The 14,193-nt window shown below is 43.0% G+C and overlaps 1 pseudogene; it reads left to right on the forward strand.

Moving 5' to 3' along the window:
- Window positions 1-12,949: 12,949 nt before the first annotated feature.
- On the forward strand, window positions 12,950-13,963 carry LOC130865417 (60S acidic ribosomal protein P0-like; annotated as a pseudogene).
- Window positions 13,964-14,193: the final 230 nt, after the last annotated feature.

Below are 14,193 nucleotides of genomic sequence, written 5' to 3' on the forward strand. Positions count from 1 at the left end.
CTCACCTGTGACCCAACACTTGGGAGGTAGAAACAGGAGGATGAGGAGATCAAGGTAATCTTTGAGGTGAGCCTGGGCTTCATGAGATGAAAACCTACCTCAAAATGAAAAAAAAAAAATCAAAAAATGGGTGAAGTACATCAGAATGAAAGTTAGAATCTTTGTTTTGTTTTCCCAACATAATATTTTTATTAATTATTTGGGAATTTCATACAATGTACCCTATCATATTCACCTCACATTCCTCCCAGGTCCACTGACCCACTACTGTGTTCTGCTTTAACCCATCTAAAAAAAACACCAAGTCCAATTTGGGTAGCCTATATAATCCTTTGGTCAAACTGCCAGGGGCCAGCCCCTTTCAGAAAACTAAGCCCTTCCCCACCCCACGCGTGCCAGAGTCATCACGCGTGAAGAGTTGCACTTCAGCATCTTCATCACAGATTTTCTGTGTAATAGCTTCCAATCTGGGCGGTTTCTTTCCACTTTTCGTGAGGGAGGTTGTCATGGAAGCCTTCAGTATTCCTCATTCTCTAGTATGAGTCATCACTACTATTAAAAGTAATCCTTTAAAAGAGCCAGCTCCAATCAAACCAGATTAGACCAAATCAAAAATGCCCACATTTAATAAATGTTGCACTCCGGGGTAGACTGAGACAGCGTGGCGGGGAGAGGAGCCCACTCAAACCCAGGAGACCATGTGTTCATTTTTCCAATGCGAGCATAAGTACCCTGTGTGGGTGGTCCTGACCCTCCCTGGAAAGGGGTCAGTGCTTGGCAGGCTGGGAGTTAGAGTCCAAGCGCTTGGCCGGCTGGGAATTGGAGTTCAAGTGCTTGACAGGCTGGGAATTGGAGTCTAGACCAGGGCAAGTCCCAGGGCAGAGGCTGAGGTGACACTTCCAACTCAATATTACATTCCAGACTCTCTGGATATAGGGGTGTTAGAGGGCTGGGGTCTCACTTTTGACCAAACAGCTACAACTGCAGAAAAAAAAACCACTTCTTTGCCTACAGCAGGCAATGACAGTCCAGACTGTGAACTTCAATATGACTTCTGATGACAGCTGGGATCATTGACACCAACATGGTTTCTGGCGGCAGAATGGACCATGTCAGCAACACAGACCACAGAAGTCTTTTGAGGAGTCTTTATGCAGAAAATGAGTCATTCTTCATCTTAGATAGCTTGTAGTTGCTGAGAGACAGCATGTGCGGGGCAGGACCTCCAAGAGCTCCAGGCACTTTCAGAGCTGACTTCTCCACCAGTGACTTGGGCATGAACATCCTGTTTGCAGCCTGAAGGCAGCACCACAGCCCTGCAGTCCCCTTCCCCCAACAGAGTGAGCAGGGCAAGTTCCAGATGCAGCAGCGGCAGCGGCAGCAGGTGCAGCACCATTGGCTCCACTTTGGGTCTAGAGGTGGCACTGGCCTAGCGAGTGATGATGGACCAGACCTCCTAGTCAACAACACGCCCTTTTGTCCACTGCAGCCTCGCTCCTCCACTCTCATACCTGGCACCACCGCCCTAGCGTCTCTAGGAACAGAAAGTTAAATAGTCAGCTATTATGAACTGATGTAAGCTGTCTCCCACATTAATGCTGAAAATCACAAGTCCAGCTTGTTCTCTATTAGATAAGTGGTTATTGCCAATATATTTGTCAGCTTTCCATTACTGCAAACAATGTCTCCAATAAAAAAAAAAAACAACTTTAAAAGAAAAAAGGTTTATTTTGGTTCACGGTTTGGAATTTCCACTCATGACATGTTGAAGCCAAACCTGAAGCAAAGGCATTGCCAGAACTAGGTCACTTTATGCCTGGGGATAAATGAAAGTGACAAGGGTCATAGACCCATGTCGGTAGCATGCTCCCATGACAACCTCCCCTCCACTAGACCCACTTCCTAAAGAGTCCATGACTGTCCAGCCATGTTACAGGCTGAGGACCACATCTTCAGCATGTGACCCTTAGGTATATGACCTATATCTAAACCAGAGCAGTCGGCAAACCTTAGTGACCTGAAAATTAGGAGTTTATACAAACTGTGAATTACACGACATTTATAACTTCCCAGACAGCAGGCACACAGAGAGATGTACTGCTAGGACTTTGGTATTGGAGATTTGTGAATGCAGACAAAGATGATTCTAGAAAAGGGTCATTCCTGCTAAGATCTAACAAGCAAAAGGCTTATAAACAATGCAGCCCATCTGAAATGATCTTATGGCTTGCACAAAAGATCTGAAAATGGATCATCATAAGAAAAAATAAGACCAATCCTTAGAGACAATGAAAAGACAAGCCACAAAAGACTGCGACTAGTGAGTACATTTATCTAAATTAAGCAAAGGACTTGTTTTGGGTTTTTGTTGTTGTTTTTTGATAATCTTTCAAAGCAGCCTATGCTGGCCAGGAACTTGTCAAAATCCTTTTGCCTCAGCCTCCCGAGTGCCGGAACTATGTCCTGCATCACACATCCAAGCCTGCTTTTGGCAGCACCTAATCTAGAGTTCTGGAGTAAACTGCCTTTTCTATGCCCCCTTCCTACTCACAGCTCAGTCCCTTACTGAGTACTGTAATAAGAACTTCTGAAGCCAGGAGCCATGGTGGTGCAGGCCTGTAGCCCCAGCATCTGGCAGGGAGAGTAGAAAGAGCAGTGTAAAACCTGATGACATGGCCATGCTTTTATTATAGGGGGGGGAAGGGGGGAAGAGAACTAGAACAGCCAGAGGCATCTGGAAGAATCCAGAGCAGAGACAGATGAAGAAATAAACTGATTATGTCCATGAGACAAGTAGACTGATGGGGGAGGAGGGCGGGACAGCATGGGGTGGACCACATAGAGAGTGGGAGAGCAGAGAGAAGGGAATAGAGGTGGGGGGAGAGAGAGAAGGGAGAAATAAGGAGAATGTGTAGCCTCAGGGTAGGGGGGGAGGTGAGAAGAGTCAGGTGTTCTTCAACAGCAAGGACTTTGAGATGTGTAACAGGTACTTGCCATACTGAGGAAGCCTGGAGGCCAGCATGCATTTTGGTAACATAATGGGTACCAGAGTTAGCCATTTTTTCTTTTTTGCCTGTTGGGATTTGTGGAAATGGAGTTTCCTTTGGGCCTGGCCAAGTCATCCTCAACTCTAAGTTAAGCTCAAGCCAGTCTGGGCAACAAGACACTTTGTGTCAAAAACAAAAAGAAACAACAACCACAAAGAATTGTTTCTGAGATACCCTGTTGTGTGTGTCCTCCCCACTGCATGAAGCAGTAGCCAAGCTTGTTCCATTGCTGGGGATACAGTCAGAGGTCTCTGGTTGAAGAGAGTTGACAATACGTGCAACATATGAAGCCGTGGCCGGCTAACCTGGATTTAAACACTAGCTTCTGTTGTGCCAAAATTGCATCTAAATCTCTTCTACCCAACCCACCTCAGGGCACCAGGGACAAGTTTGGAGGTGACAAAGTTAGGCTAACTAGTATCACACAATGAGGGAAACTTGGCAAATCAGGAGTCCTGGAGGATTTGGGGAAGGGGTAGAATTCGGTGTCACTGAGGGAAGCATCCTTCTGACGGATTCAAAAATAAAAGAGGGCTACATAGTGCTGCGGGGAAATGCTCTTGTACATGGTTGTACACTGTAAAGCTTGTCACTCATATTGTCACAATAAAGCACTGATTGTCCAGTAGCCAGGCAGAAAGAATAGTTGGGACAATCAGACTAGTAGAATTCTGGGAAGAGGAAAGGCAGAGAATCAGTTGCCAGCCAGATGCAGAGGAAACAACACGAGAATGCCTTACTGAGAAAAAGTACTGAGCCACAGGTTAATCTGAGTTGTAAAAGCTAGCTAATAAGAAGCCTGAGCTAACAGGCCAGACAGGAAAGGGACTGAGTCAGAAAGCTCAGGACCTTCACCCTTGAGGTGCCATGGCAATCCAGCTGTGCACGTATTGTCTCCACTGAGGTGCTCGCCAGCCCAGAGAACTGTGATGAGTTCTTTATAACATGTCAAACTGCAAAGCAAGCTGTTTTATAAAATCAGATACATTAAATACCCCTATATTTCCCAGTTAATTCAGAATGAACTTGTCTTTTTGTTATTATTATTACTACCATTTTGGAGACAGGATCTCAGGTTGTCCAAGGTGATCTTGGACTTCCGATCTCCATGCCTCAGCCTCCTGAGTGCAGGGATTATAAACATGCAACCCCAGAGGTGGCAAATGTATCTTTATTGATGTGTATGCATATGTAAATGTATTCTACCTTTCAAACGATATCAACTTTCATTCTCTTCTCCTGAACATCTTCTATTATAATCATTGTCCCTGTAATCTCCAACCTCATTTCTTCCTGAAGCTATTTCTTAGTTTTTTAAAAAATTTTTTTATAAAAAGGGTCTCAGCTCCCTTGGAGCTGGGGTTACAGGTGTTTGTGAACTGACCGAAGTGGGGGCAAAGATCTGAACTCTGGACCTCTGATAGAGCAGTGAGCTCTCTTAAAAGATGAGCCATCTCTCCAGTTCCTCTTTGCTTAATTTTTAAAATTCATTTTATTTTTCTCAAATACTTAATTTTTAATGAATATTTCTGCTGAAAGCTTTCTACAGCTCCTTTTTCATATTCTCCTGAGTTGTGGGGGTCAAAGGTTGATTCATTCGTTACAGATTTTTAGGTTTTTAAAGGGCAACGAGTTGTCCTAGCTGGTGCCGAGTGGGGTGCTCAGATGTAAAACCGTTTTAGAACTTCGAAGGCACTGCAAACCTGAGATGGTTCGGGCACACAGTTTAGCAGGGTGAAGCTGAGCTCTGGGAACTTGTCCATCTGAGTTGGATATTGGTCAGCTCTTTCATTGTTGCTGATGGTATTTGGGTTTTTGTTGTACATAGCCCAACATAAGTGGCTAGGGAATTGAAATTACTTTTTATTATACTAATAGAAAAATAAACAGACAAGCTATATTAATTTTTCTACACACACACCGATGCGCTTGAGTTTAAGGACATATATAGCACAGTGATTGTGAAGAGGGCAGAGGCGTGCTTGCAGGAGTCCGGGCAGTTCACACGATAACAGGGAGAGAACAGACGTGCAATACTGTTGTTTATCGAAGGTAGAAGCGGCACAGTGTAGGAAAACAGTGATTATTCCTTACAGACAATTGGCATGAGGGTGCCTCTTTTTTCTTTTTCTTTATTCTTCTCTCATTCAATACATACTGACCACAGACTCCTCTACCTCTCTCTCCCCAGCCACCCCACCCCATCCCACACATCCATTGTCCCTCCTTTCCCTTCAGAGCAGCACAGGCCTACCAGTGATATGAACTAAACAGGGTATACCCAGATGCAATAAGACTAGACACACACCCTCATATATAGCCTTTGGGATTCAGAGACACAAGGAAAGAATTGAATTCTATTCACTTTCTCATTCTTGGCCCCAAAACACTAGGCCGCTAACAGTTAAGTCTGGAAATCTCTGTTGCACTAAACACTGAATAATAAATAAACAAATATAAAGAATTACAACTTTCAGAAAGGAAGCATAACCTTTGTGTATGTAAATATCACACATCGTCCCTGGCAGTCATGATTTCATATCCAAAGTCTATCAATGAGACTACTGCAATAAAGCACATAGACTTTATGGCTAAAAAGAAAGCAACTTACCTGCCTAGGGTACCAGAGAAGAGTCCTGGGAAAAATGCTTTTCTCTGGATGCTTCCCTGCTGTTAGTTCTATGGCAAATACAATGGGAGAACCAATCTTGCTGATGAACTCAGAGAATTTCAAAGCTCAGTTTACATCCAGTAAACAAGATCTCCCATTTGGCGCCTAACACTTCTTCTTTGGGAGGGGATAAGCAAGAGAAGAGAGGCACAAGGAAATTTTCGCTTTTCCTGACACTGAGTTTCTGTATGTGATGTTTTAGTTAGGGTTTTGTTGCTGTGAGAGATACCATGACCCTGGAAACTCTTACAAAGGAAAACATTTAACTGGGGTTGCTTTACAGTTCAGAGGTGCAGTCCATGATCTTCGTGGTCGGAAGCATGGCAGCAGGCTCGTAGCCATGGGCTGGAGAGGTGGCTGAGAGCTCTACATCTGGATCCTCAGGCAGCAGTACATTAGGTCTGGCTTGAGCTTCTAAGCCCTCTAAACCTGCTTACTGAGACAGAATTCCTCCACCAAAGCCGGAGTTACTCCAACGAGGTCAACCCCCCTACACACAAATATTGCCAGTCTCTATGAGCCTGTGTGGCCATTCTCATTCAAACTACCACAGTGGAGTTAGTAGAGAACCATTTCACATACTGGAAAATTGATCCAAGAAGGTTAAAAGATGCTGGAAAGATGGTTCAGTGTTTAAGACCAAATGCTGCTCTTCAGATGACCCAAGTTTGGTTGCCAGCACCCACCTCAGTAGGCTCCCATCTGCTTGTAATGGTAGCTGCAGGAGATCTTCTGCCTCCTCTGGCTTCTCTGGACACCTGCACTCGCATGTTCATACCCATACACACGAACAGATACATACATATAATTAAGGGGTAAAATAAATATGTGATAGTCCTTTTCAACAGCAGGATCTAGCACCCTGTTTTTAACTTATTTCGGGTGGCAATCACATTTAGAATGTCAAGCACATAGTTTTTCACTGCAGCTCTATCCACTTAAATGACTGGGAGGTTACCACCACCTAGATTCATTATATTCACTAAACATCAAAAGTCTCATTGCTACCCATAACTTCAAAAACATCACAGATGTTGTTAAAAAGGCACAACCCATCATGAGAATCTTGTCATTTTTTGTGTCATATTCAGCTACAAACACCCGCTGGTGCTGGAACTGAGTTTGGGGGCAAAACCCCAGGTTCTGACAGTTCCAACAGCTTAGGATGGCTATCTCAAATCTCACGTCACGCGCACTCATAAATTCTCACTGCTGTGCTCCTTTGGAAAACAGCTGAAAATCTCCATCTTCATACCTTTGGCAGGGCCATAATTTGGCTCCCATTAACAACAGGTTTAGCAAGTAGTTTATTTGCACAGCTCTGAATAGTTACAACCAATAATTTAATATGCTTTTTTCCTGATGATTACAAGATTTTCTTTAGTCTCATTTGGCAGTTGATTCGGGCAATTTCAGCTTTCTGTATCTGTACTGGATCACTTCAGGGAATAGTTTGAACAAAACAGACATTATAAAACTTGATATTGCCGGGCGGTGGTGGCGCACGCCTTTAATCCCAGCACTTGGGAGGCAGAGGTAGGCGGATCTCTGTGAGTTCGAGACCAGCCTGGTCTACAAGAGCTAGTTCCAGGACAGGCTCCAAAGCCACAGAGAAACCCTGTCTCGAAAAACCAAAAAAAAAAAAAAAAAAAAAACTTGATATTTACTGCAAAGAATAGAAAGTCTGAAGATTGGATGTTTAATCGGCTTAAAATGGAATCAAATGCAAACCAGAGCCCAGGTTGCAGATGTCTATGACATCATCGCGTGACGTCCGAGAGCTGCTGTGAAGTAAGGAACAGAGCCTTCAGGCTGGAATACAACGCCCAAGAGGATGCTGCTCTGCTGTCCTCTGATCACCAAAGCTCTTTATTCCTCCCTAATGCTTACTCCGATGACACTTCCCAAAAAACACAAACATGGGCTTCAACTTACTGCCCAGCGGGAAAGAGGAGGGAGAATTCATGGGGTGGAGATACCACTGTCTAGTGCCCATTCGTCTTGATCTGCTGCATGCACATATCTGAACTTTCTGACTTTATTTATAAATTGAAAAACTGAACCCTGCACTTCCAGAGAGCAGTCTGCTCACTGCCATCCGCAGCAGTACCGGAATGAGCCAGGCTTCCTAGCCATTTTGTGATTAATATTCTACAGCCACAAATAGCACTCATAGCCTTGGATCTGTATAACAATGATCTCTTTCAATCTTGCATTTGTGTGGGATTCTGGTTTGTGCTGGGGTGGGGGTTTCACCTAGCTTGGTCTGGCCTTAGAGTCATTATGTAGCTGAGAATGATCTTGAGCTTCTGATCCTCCTGATTTTACCTCCTGACGATATGAAACACCACTTCAATTTTTTTGCCGTCCTAGCGTCTAAACTTTGTCAGGCATATTCTACTACTGAGCTTTTTCTCCAGTCTCCAGTGAACAGAAACATAGTGATACCTGAACATGCTGGATTGTATTCTGGAGGCCTGGAGATGGCAGCAGCTGTGATCACTCAGGGATAGGCTGAACTGCAGCATCAGGCGAAGGGACCAGCAAAACCAGACCAATGGCATTTCTGTACAAACGTGATGGAAACATCCAACTAGTGATGGAGGAAGGTCATTGGTTAAAAATAAAGAAACTGCTTGGGCCCATTTGATAGGCCAACCCTTAGGTGGGTGGAGTAGACAGAACAGAATGCTGGGAGAAAGAAGCTGAGTCAGGGAGTTGCCATGATTCTCCCACTCCAGACTGACGCAGGTTAAGATCTTTCCTGGTAAGCCAGCTCGTGGTACTACACAGAATATTAGAAATGGGTTAGATCAATATGTAAGAGCTAGCCAATAAGAGGCTGGAACTAATGGGCCAGATAGTGATTAAAAGAATACAGTTTCCGTGTAATTATTTCGGGGCATAAGCTAGCCATGCGGGCGGCTGGGTGCCGGGGACACAGCCCTGCCGCTCATATTACAACAAACTAGCAGGCTGGGTTTGCTGCCAGACAAGACTGTCTGCTATGAAAAGTTTGTACCAAAACATTGAGCAACACATTTGAGGTTCCATGTACTGTGAGAAGTATTAACTAAAACTTTTGATAGTCCTCCCTTCTCCCAAAAGGGTCTTCAGGACTAATTCCGCAAAGCCAGCAAAGCCTGCCAGTTTTCTCCTTCTATCGTATACTGCCATGGGCCCTCACTAGGACTTGTAAGCACAATGACATGAATAGCAAGAAGTGCACCAGGCCTCACACTTGCAGACATTTGGAAAAGCATATGCTCAAAGCTACCTTAACTTTCCTTCATTCTGTTAAGAAAAATAAGGGGAATAGCCCCAGGGGAATGAAGCATACCTTAAAAAAACAAAGTTGAATGATTGTAGCCATCTGAAATGTTATTTATTTTTAAATTATGTTTTCTAATGGAAAACAAGAGCTGGGAGTGTCTTCCTTCTACTCCTGTGAATTCCTTCCCTAAAGGAAGAATACACAAAAGTGTGTAGTGTTTGTGCACATTGGTAATCTCCAAAATTGTGAGGTTTCAGAGGTAGAAGGGTCAAGTATTTGAGGTCATACCCAGTTAAGACCTTGACTCAGAAGAGAGAGAGAGAGAGAGAGAGAGAGAGAGAGAGAGAGAGAGAGAGAGAATGAAAAAAAGCAAGGAAGCATGTGAAAAAGGAAGGGAGGGAGGGAGGGGAAAGACTGGAGGAATGTGTGGCTGACATCTGTAGTCTGAGGTAGACTGGTACCAGCACACTAAGTGAGTGGTGAGATCAGTAGTTTAAAAGGCTCTCAGTGATCCTCTTACAACCTCAGTGGAACTCTGAAACACAGCTTGCTCCAATACTGACGGGACTTAAGAGGCGAGTGAACAGCCATATGGCTGGACACCCCACTCTATAGGCCCTCCAAAGGGGGACAAAACCCTGGGCCCCTCTCCCAACTCCCTCAGATTTTCTAGCCAGCCAGCGGGAGACCTTCCTACAGGCAGGCTTCTCCAAAACCCAAACCCATCCACCTGACCCTTCAAGCTACAAGTCTCACACTGTCCACACACCTAACTATTCTCCTGTAACCTCGGTGGAACTCTGAAACCTAGCTTGCTCCACTACGGAGGGAACTTAAGAGCTTGCAACAGTACTGAGGGGATCAAGAGCTTGCTACAATATTGAGGGGACCAAGAGGGAGTACCAAGGGAGCCAACCAGGAGAGGAGAACAAAAGAGCAGGCTTAGAGAGACATCAGAGGCTTCTTGAGACACAGACATTAACAGAACAGAGCAGAACAACAACAAAAAAATCTCCCAAACACTCAGACAATCACTGCAAGGATTAGACCAAGGCAGGAAGACACTGCCAGCCTCATTTGAAGGAAGAGATGGGTAGGCACCAATGCAAGAATTCCTCCAACAACCTAAAAAGCAACATGGTAACACCAGAACCCAGTGGTCACACAACAAGAAGACTTGATCATCCTAACCCAGAATAAGCAGAAAAAAAACGACTTTAAACATAACTTTGAGAAAATGATGGAGACCCTTAAACAGGAAGTGAAAAACTCCCTTAAAGAAATTGAGGAAAAGACAAACAAAAAATGGAAGAAATTAATAAATCCCTCAAAGAAACCCAAGAAAAAAAACCAATCGAACAGGTGAAGCAAACAGTTTAGTACTTGAAGACTGAAATAGAGGTAATAAAGGAAACACAAACTGAAGGCATTCTGGATATAGAAAATCTGGGTAAACAAACAGGAACCACAGAGACAAGTATAACCAACAGAATACAAGAGATAGAAGAAAGAATCTCAGGCACTGAAGATACTATAGAGGAAATAGAATTATTAGTTAAAGAAAACATTAAATCCAACAAATTCTTAACACAAAACATCCAGGAAATCTGGGACACCATAAAAAGACCAAACCTAAGAATAATAGGGGTAGAAGAAGAAGAACTCCAGCTCAAAGGCAAGAAAATATATCCAACAAAATCATAGAAGAAAACTTTCCCAACCTAAAGAAGGATATCCCTATGAAGGTACAAGAAGCTTACAGAACACCAAATAGACTGGATAAAAAAAAAACCTGTCCCTCCACACCATATAATAATCAAAACACAAAACATACAGAATAAAGAAAGAATATTAAGAGCTGCAAAGGAAAAAGGTCAAATAACAGATAAAGGTAGACCTATCAGAATTACACCTGACTTCTCTATGGAAAACGTGAAAGCCAGAAGGTCCTGGGCAGATGTGCTGCACACTAAGAGATCATGGATGCAAGCCCAGACTACTATATCCAGCAAAGTGTCAATCAACATCGATGGAGAAAACAAGATATTCTATGATAAAACCAGATTTAAGCAATACATATCCACAAAACCAGCCTTTTAGGAAGTTCTAGAAGTAAAACTCCAACCCAAGAAAAGTAACTATACCCACAAAAACACAGACATCTGATAACCCCCACTTACAAAACCCAAAAAAGGGAAACACATAAACACTATTACCAAAAAAATAACAGGAATTAACAACCACTGGTCATTAATATCTCTTACTATCAATGGACTCAATTTACCTATAAAAAGACACAGGCTAAGAGAATGGATATGAAAACAGGATCCAGCCTTCTGATTATACAAAAAGTATACCTTAATTTCAAAGACAGACACTACCTCAGAGTAAAGGGTTGGAAAAAGGTTTTCCAATCAAATGGACCTAAGAAACAAGTAGGTGTAGCCATCCTAGTATCTAACAAAATAGATTTCAAACTAAAATCAGTCAGAAGAGATAGAGAAGGACACTTCTTACTCATCACAGAAAAAATCCATCAAGATACAATCTCAATCCTGAACATCTATGCCCCTAATACAAGAGCACCCATATATGTAAAAGAAACATGTAAAACTTAAATTGCACATCAAACCCCATACACTTATAGTAGGAGATTTCAACACTCCACTCTCACCAATGGGCAGGTCAGCCAGACAGAAACTTAACAGAGAAATAAGAGAACTAACAGATGTAATGAATCAAATGGACTTAACAGACATCTATAGGACAATCCATCTAAACAGGAAAAAATACACCTTCTTCTCAGCACCTCATGGAACCGTCTCTAAAATTGATCACATACTCAGTAACAAAACAAACCTCCACAAATACAAAAAAATTGGGGTAACACCCTGTGTCTTATCGGATCACCATGGAGTAAAGTTAGAATTTAACAACATTGCTACTCTCAGAAAGCCTACAAACTCATGGAAATTGAACAGTGAGCTACTGAACCACCCCTCGGTCAAGAAAGAAATAAAAAAAAATTAAAAACTTCCTAGAATTCAACAAAAATGAAGGTATAACATATCCAAACCTCTGGAACACTATGAAAGCAGTGCTAAGAGGAAAGTTCATAGCACCAAGTGCCCACATAAAGAAAATGGAAAAAAAATCTCACACTAGTAACATAAAATCACACCTGAAAGCTCTAGAACAAAAATAAGCAGACTCACCCAGGAGGAGTAGAAGAGAGGAAATAATCAAACTGAGGGCTGAAATCAACAAAATAGAAACAAAGAAAACAATACAAAAAAATCAATGTAACAAAGAGCTGGTTCTTTGAGAAAATCAACAAGATAGACAAACTCTTATCCAAACTAATTAAAAGGCAATGAGAGAGAACTTCCAAATCAACAAGGGAGACTTAACAACAGGCAGTGAAGAAATTCAGAGAATCATTAAGTCATACTACAGAAACCTGTACTCTATAAAATTGGAAAATATAAAGGAAAAAGACAATTTGAACAATTTAAATAAAACTATAAACTTCAAGGAAATAGAAGCTGTCATAAAAACCTCTGAACCAAAAAAAAAAAAAAAAAAAGCCCAGGGCCATATGATTGTAGTGCAAAATTCTACCAGAACTTCCAAGAAAAGCTAATACCTATATTCCTCAAAGTGTTCTACACAATAGAAACAGAAGGAACATTGCCAAACTCTGTTTATGAAGCTACAGTTACCCTGATACAAAAACCACACAAAGACTCAAACAAAAAAAGAGAATTATAGACCAGTCTCATTCATGAACATGGATGCAAAAATACTCATCAATCTACTAGCAAACCAAATCCAAGAACACATCAAAAAAATCATCCACTATGATCAAGTCAGCTTCATCCAAGAGATGCAGGGTTGGTTCAACATACAAAAATCTATCAAGCTCTCACCAGGCATCCTCGTTGGAGTGACATCGTCTTTAAACCCTGCGTGGTAATCCCTGATGCACCGCCATGATGCCCAGGGAAGACAGGGCGACCTGGAAGTCCAACTACTTCCTTAAGATCATCCAATTTTTAGATGATTATCCAAAATGTTTCATTGTGGGAGCAGACAATGTGGGCTCCAAGCAGATGCAGCAGATCCACATGTCCCTGCGAGGGAAGGCTGTGGTGCTGATGGGCAAGAACACCATGATGCGGAAGGCCATCCGGGAACACCTGGAGAACCACCCAGCTCTGGAGAAACTGCTGCCTCATATCCGGGGAAATGTGGGCTTTGTGTTCACCAAGGAGGACCTCACTGAGATTAGGGACATGTTGCTGGCCAATAAGGTGCCAGCTGCCGCCCGTGCTGGTGCCATCGCCCCATGTGAGGTCACTGTGCCAGCCCAGAACACTGGTCTGGGGCCCGAGAAGACACTTTTTTCCCAGGCTTTAGGCATCACCACTAAAATCTCCAGGGGCACCATTGAAATTCTGAGTGATGTGCAGCTGATAAAAACTGGAGACAAAGTGGGAGGCAGGGAAGCCGCGCTGCTGAACATGCTGAACATCTCCCCCTTCTCCTTTGGGCTGATCATCCAGCAGGTGTTTGACAATGGCAGCATTTACAACCCAGAAGTGCTTGATATCACAGAGTAGGCTCTGCACTCTCGCTTCCTAGAGGGTGTCCGGAATGTTGCCAGTGTTTGTCTGCAGATCGGCTACCCGACTGTTGCTCGGTGCCACACTCGATCATCAATGGGTACAAGCGGGTTCTGGTTCTGTCTGTGGAGACTGAGTACACCTTCCCACTTGCTGAAAAGGCCAAGGCCTTCTTGGCTGATCCATCTGCATTTGTGGCTGCTGCCCCTGTGGCTGCTGCCACCACTGCTGCTCCTGCTGCTGCTGCTGCAGCCCCAGCAAAGGCTAAAGCCAAGGAAGAGTTGGAGGAATCAGATGAAGATATGGGATTTGGTCTCTTTGACTAATCCTCTCAAAGCAACCAATTCAGACAACTTAAAATCCAAGAAACATGGAAATAAAAGGCTTGCTTCTGTTTTAAAAAAAATCTATCAATGTAATCCATCATATAAATAAACGGAAAGAAATAAACTACATGATCATTTCATTGGATACTAAAAAAGCATTTGACAAAATTCAACACCCCTTCATGATAAAGGTCTTAGAGAAATCAGGGATACAAGAAGCATACCTAAACATAATAAAAGCAATATGCAG

The sequence above is a fragment of the Chionomys nivalis genome, chromosome 23 (genome assembly GCF_950005125.1).
Source record: "Chionomys nivalis chromosome 23, mChiNiv1.1, whole genome shotgun sequence".
NCBI classification, from domain to species: Eukaryota; Metazoa; Chordata; class Mammalia; order Rodentia; family Cricetidae; genus Chionomys; species Chionomys nivalis.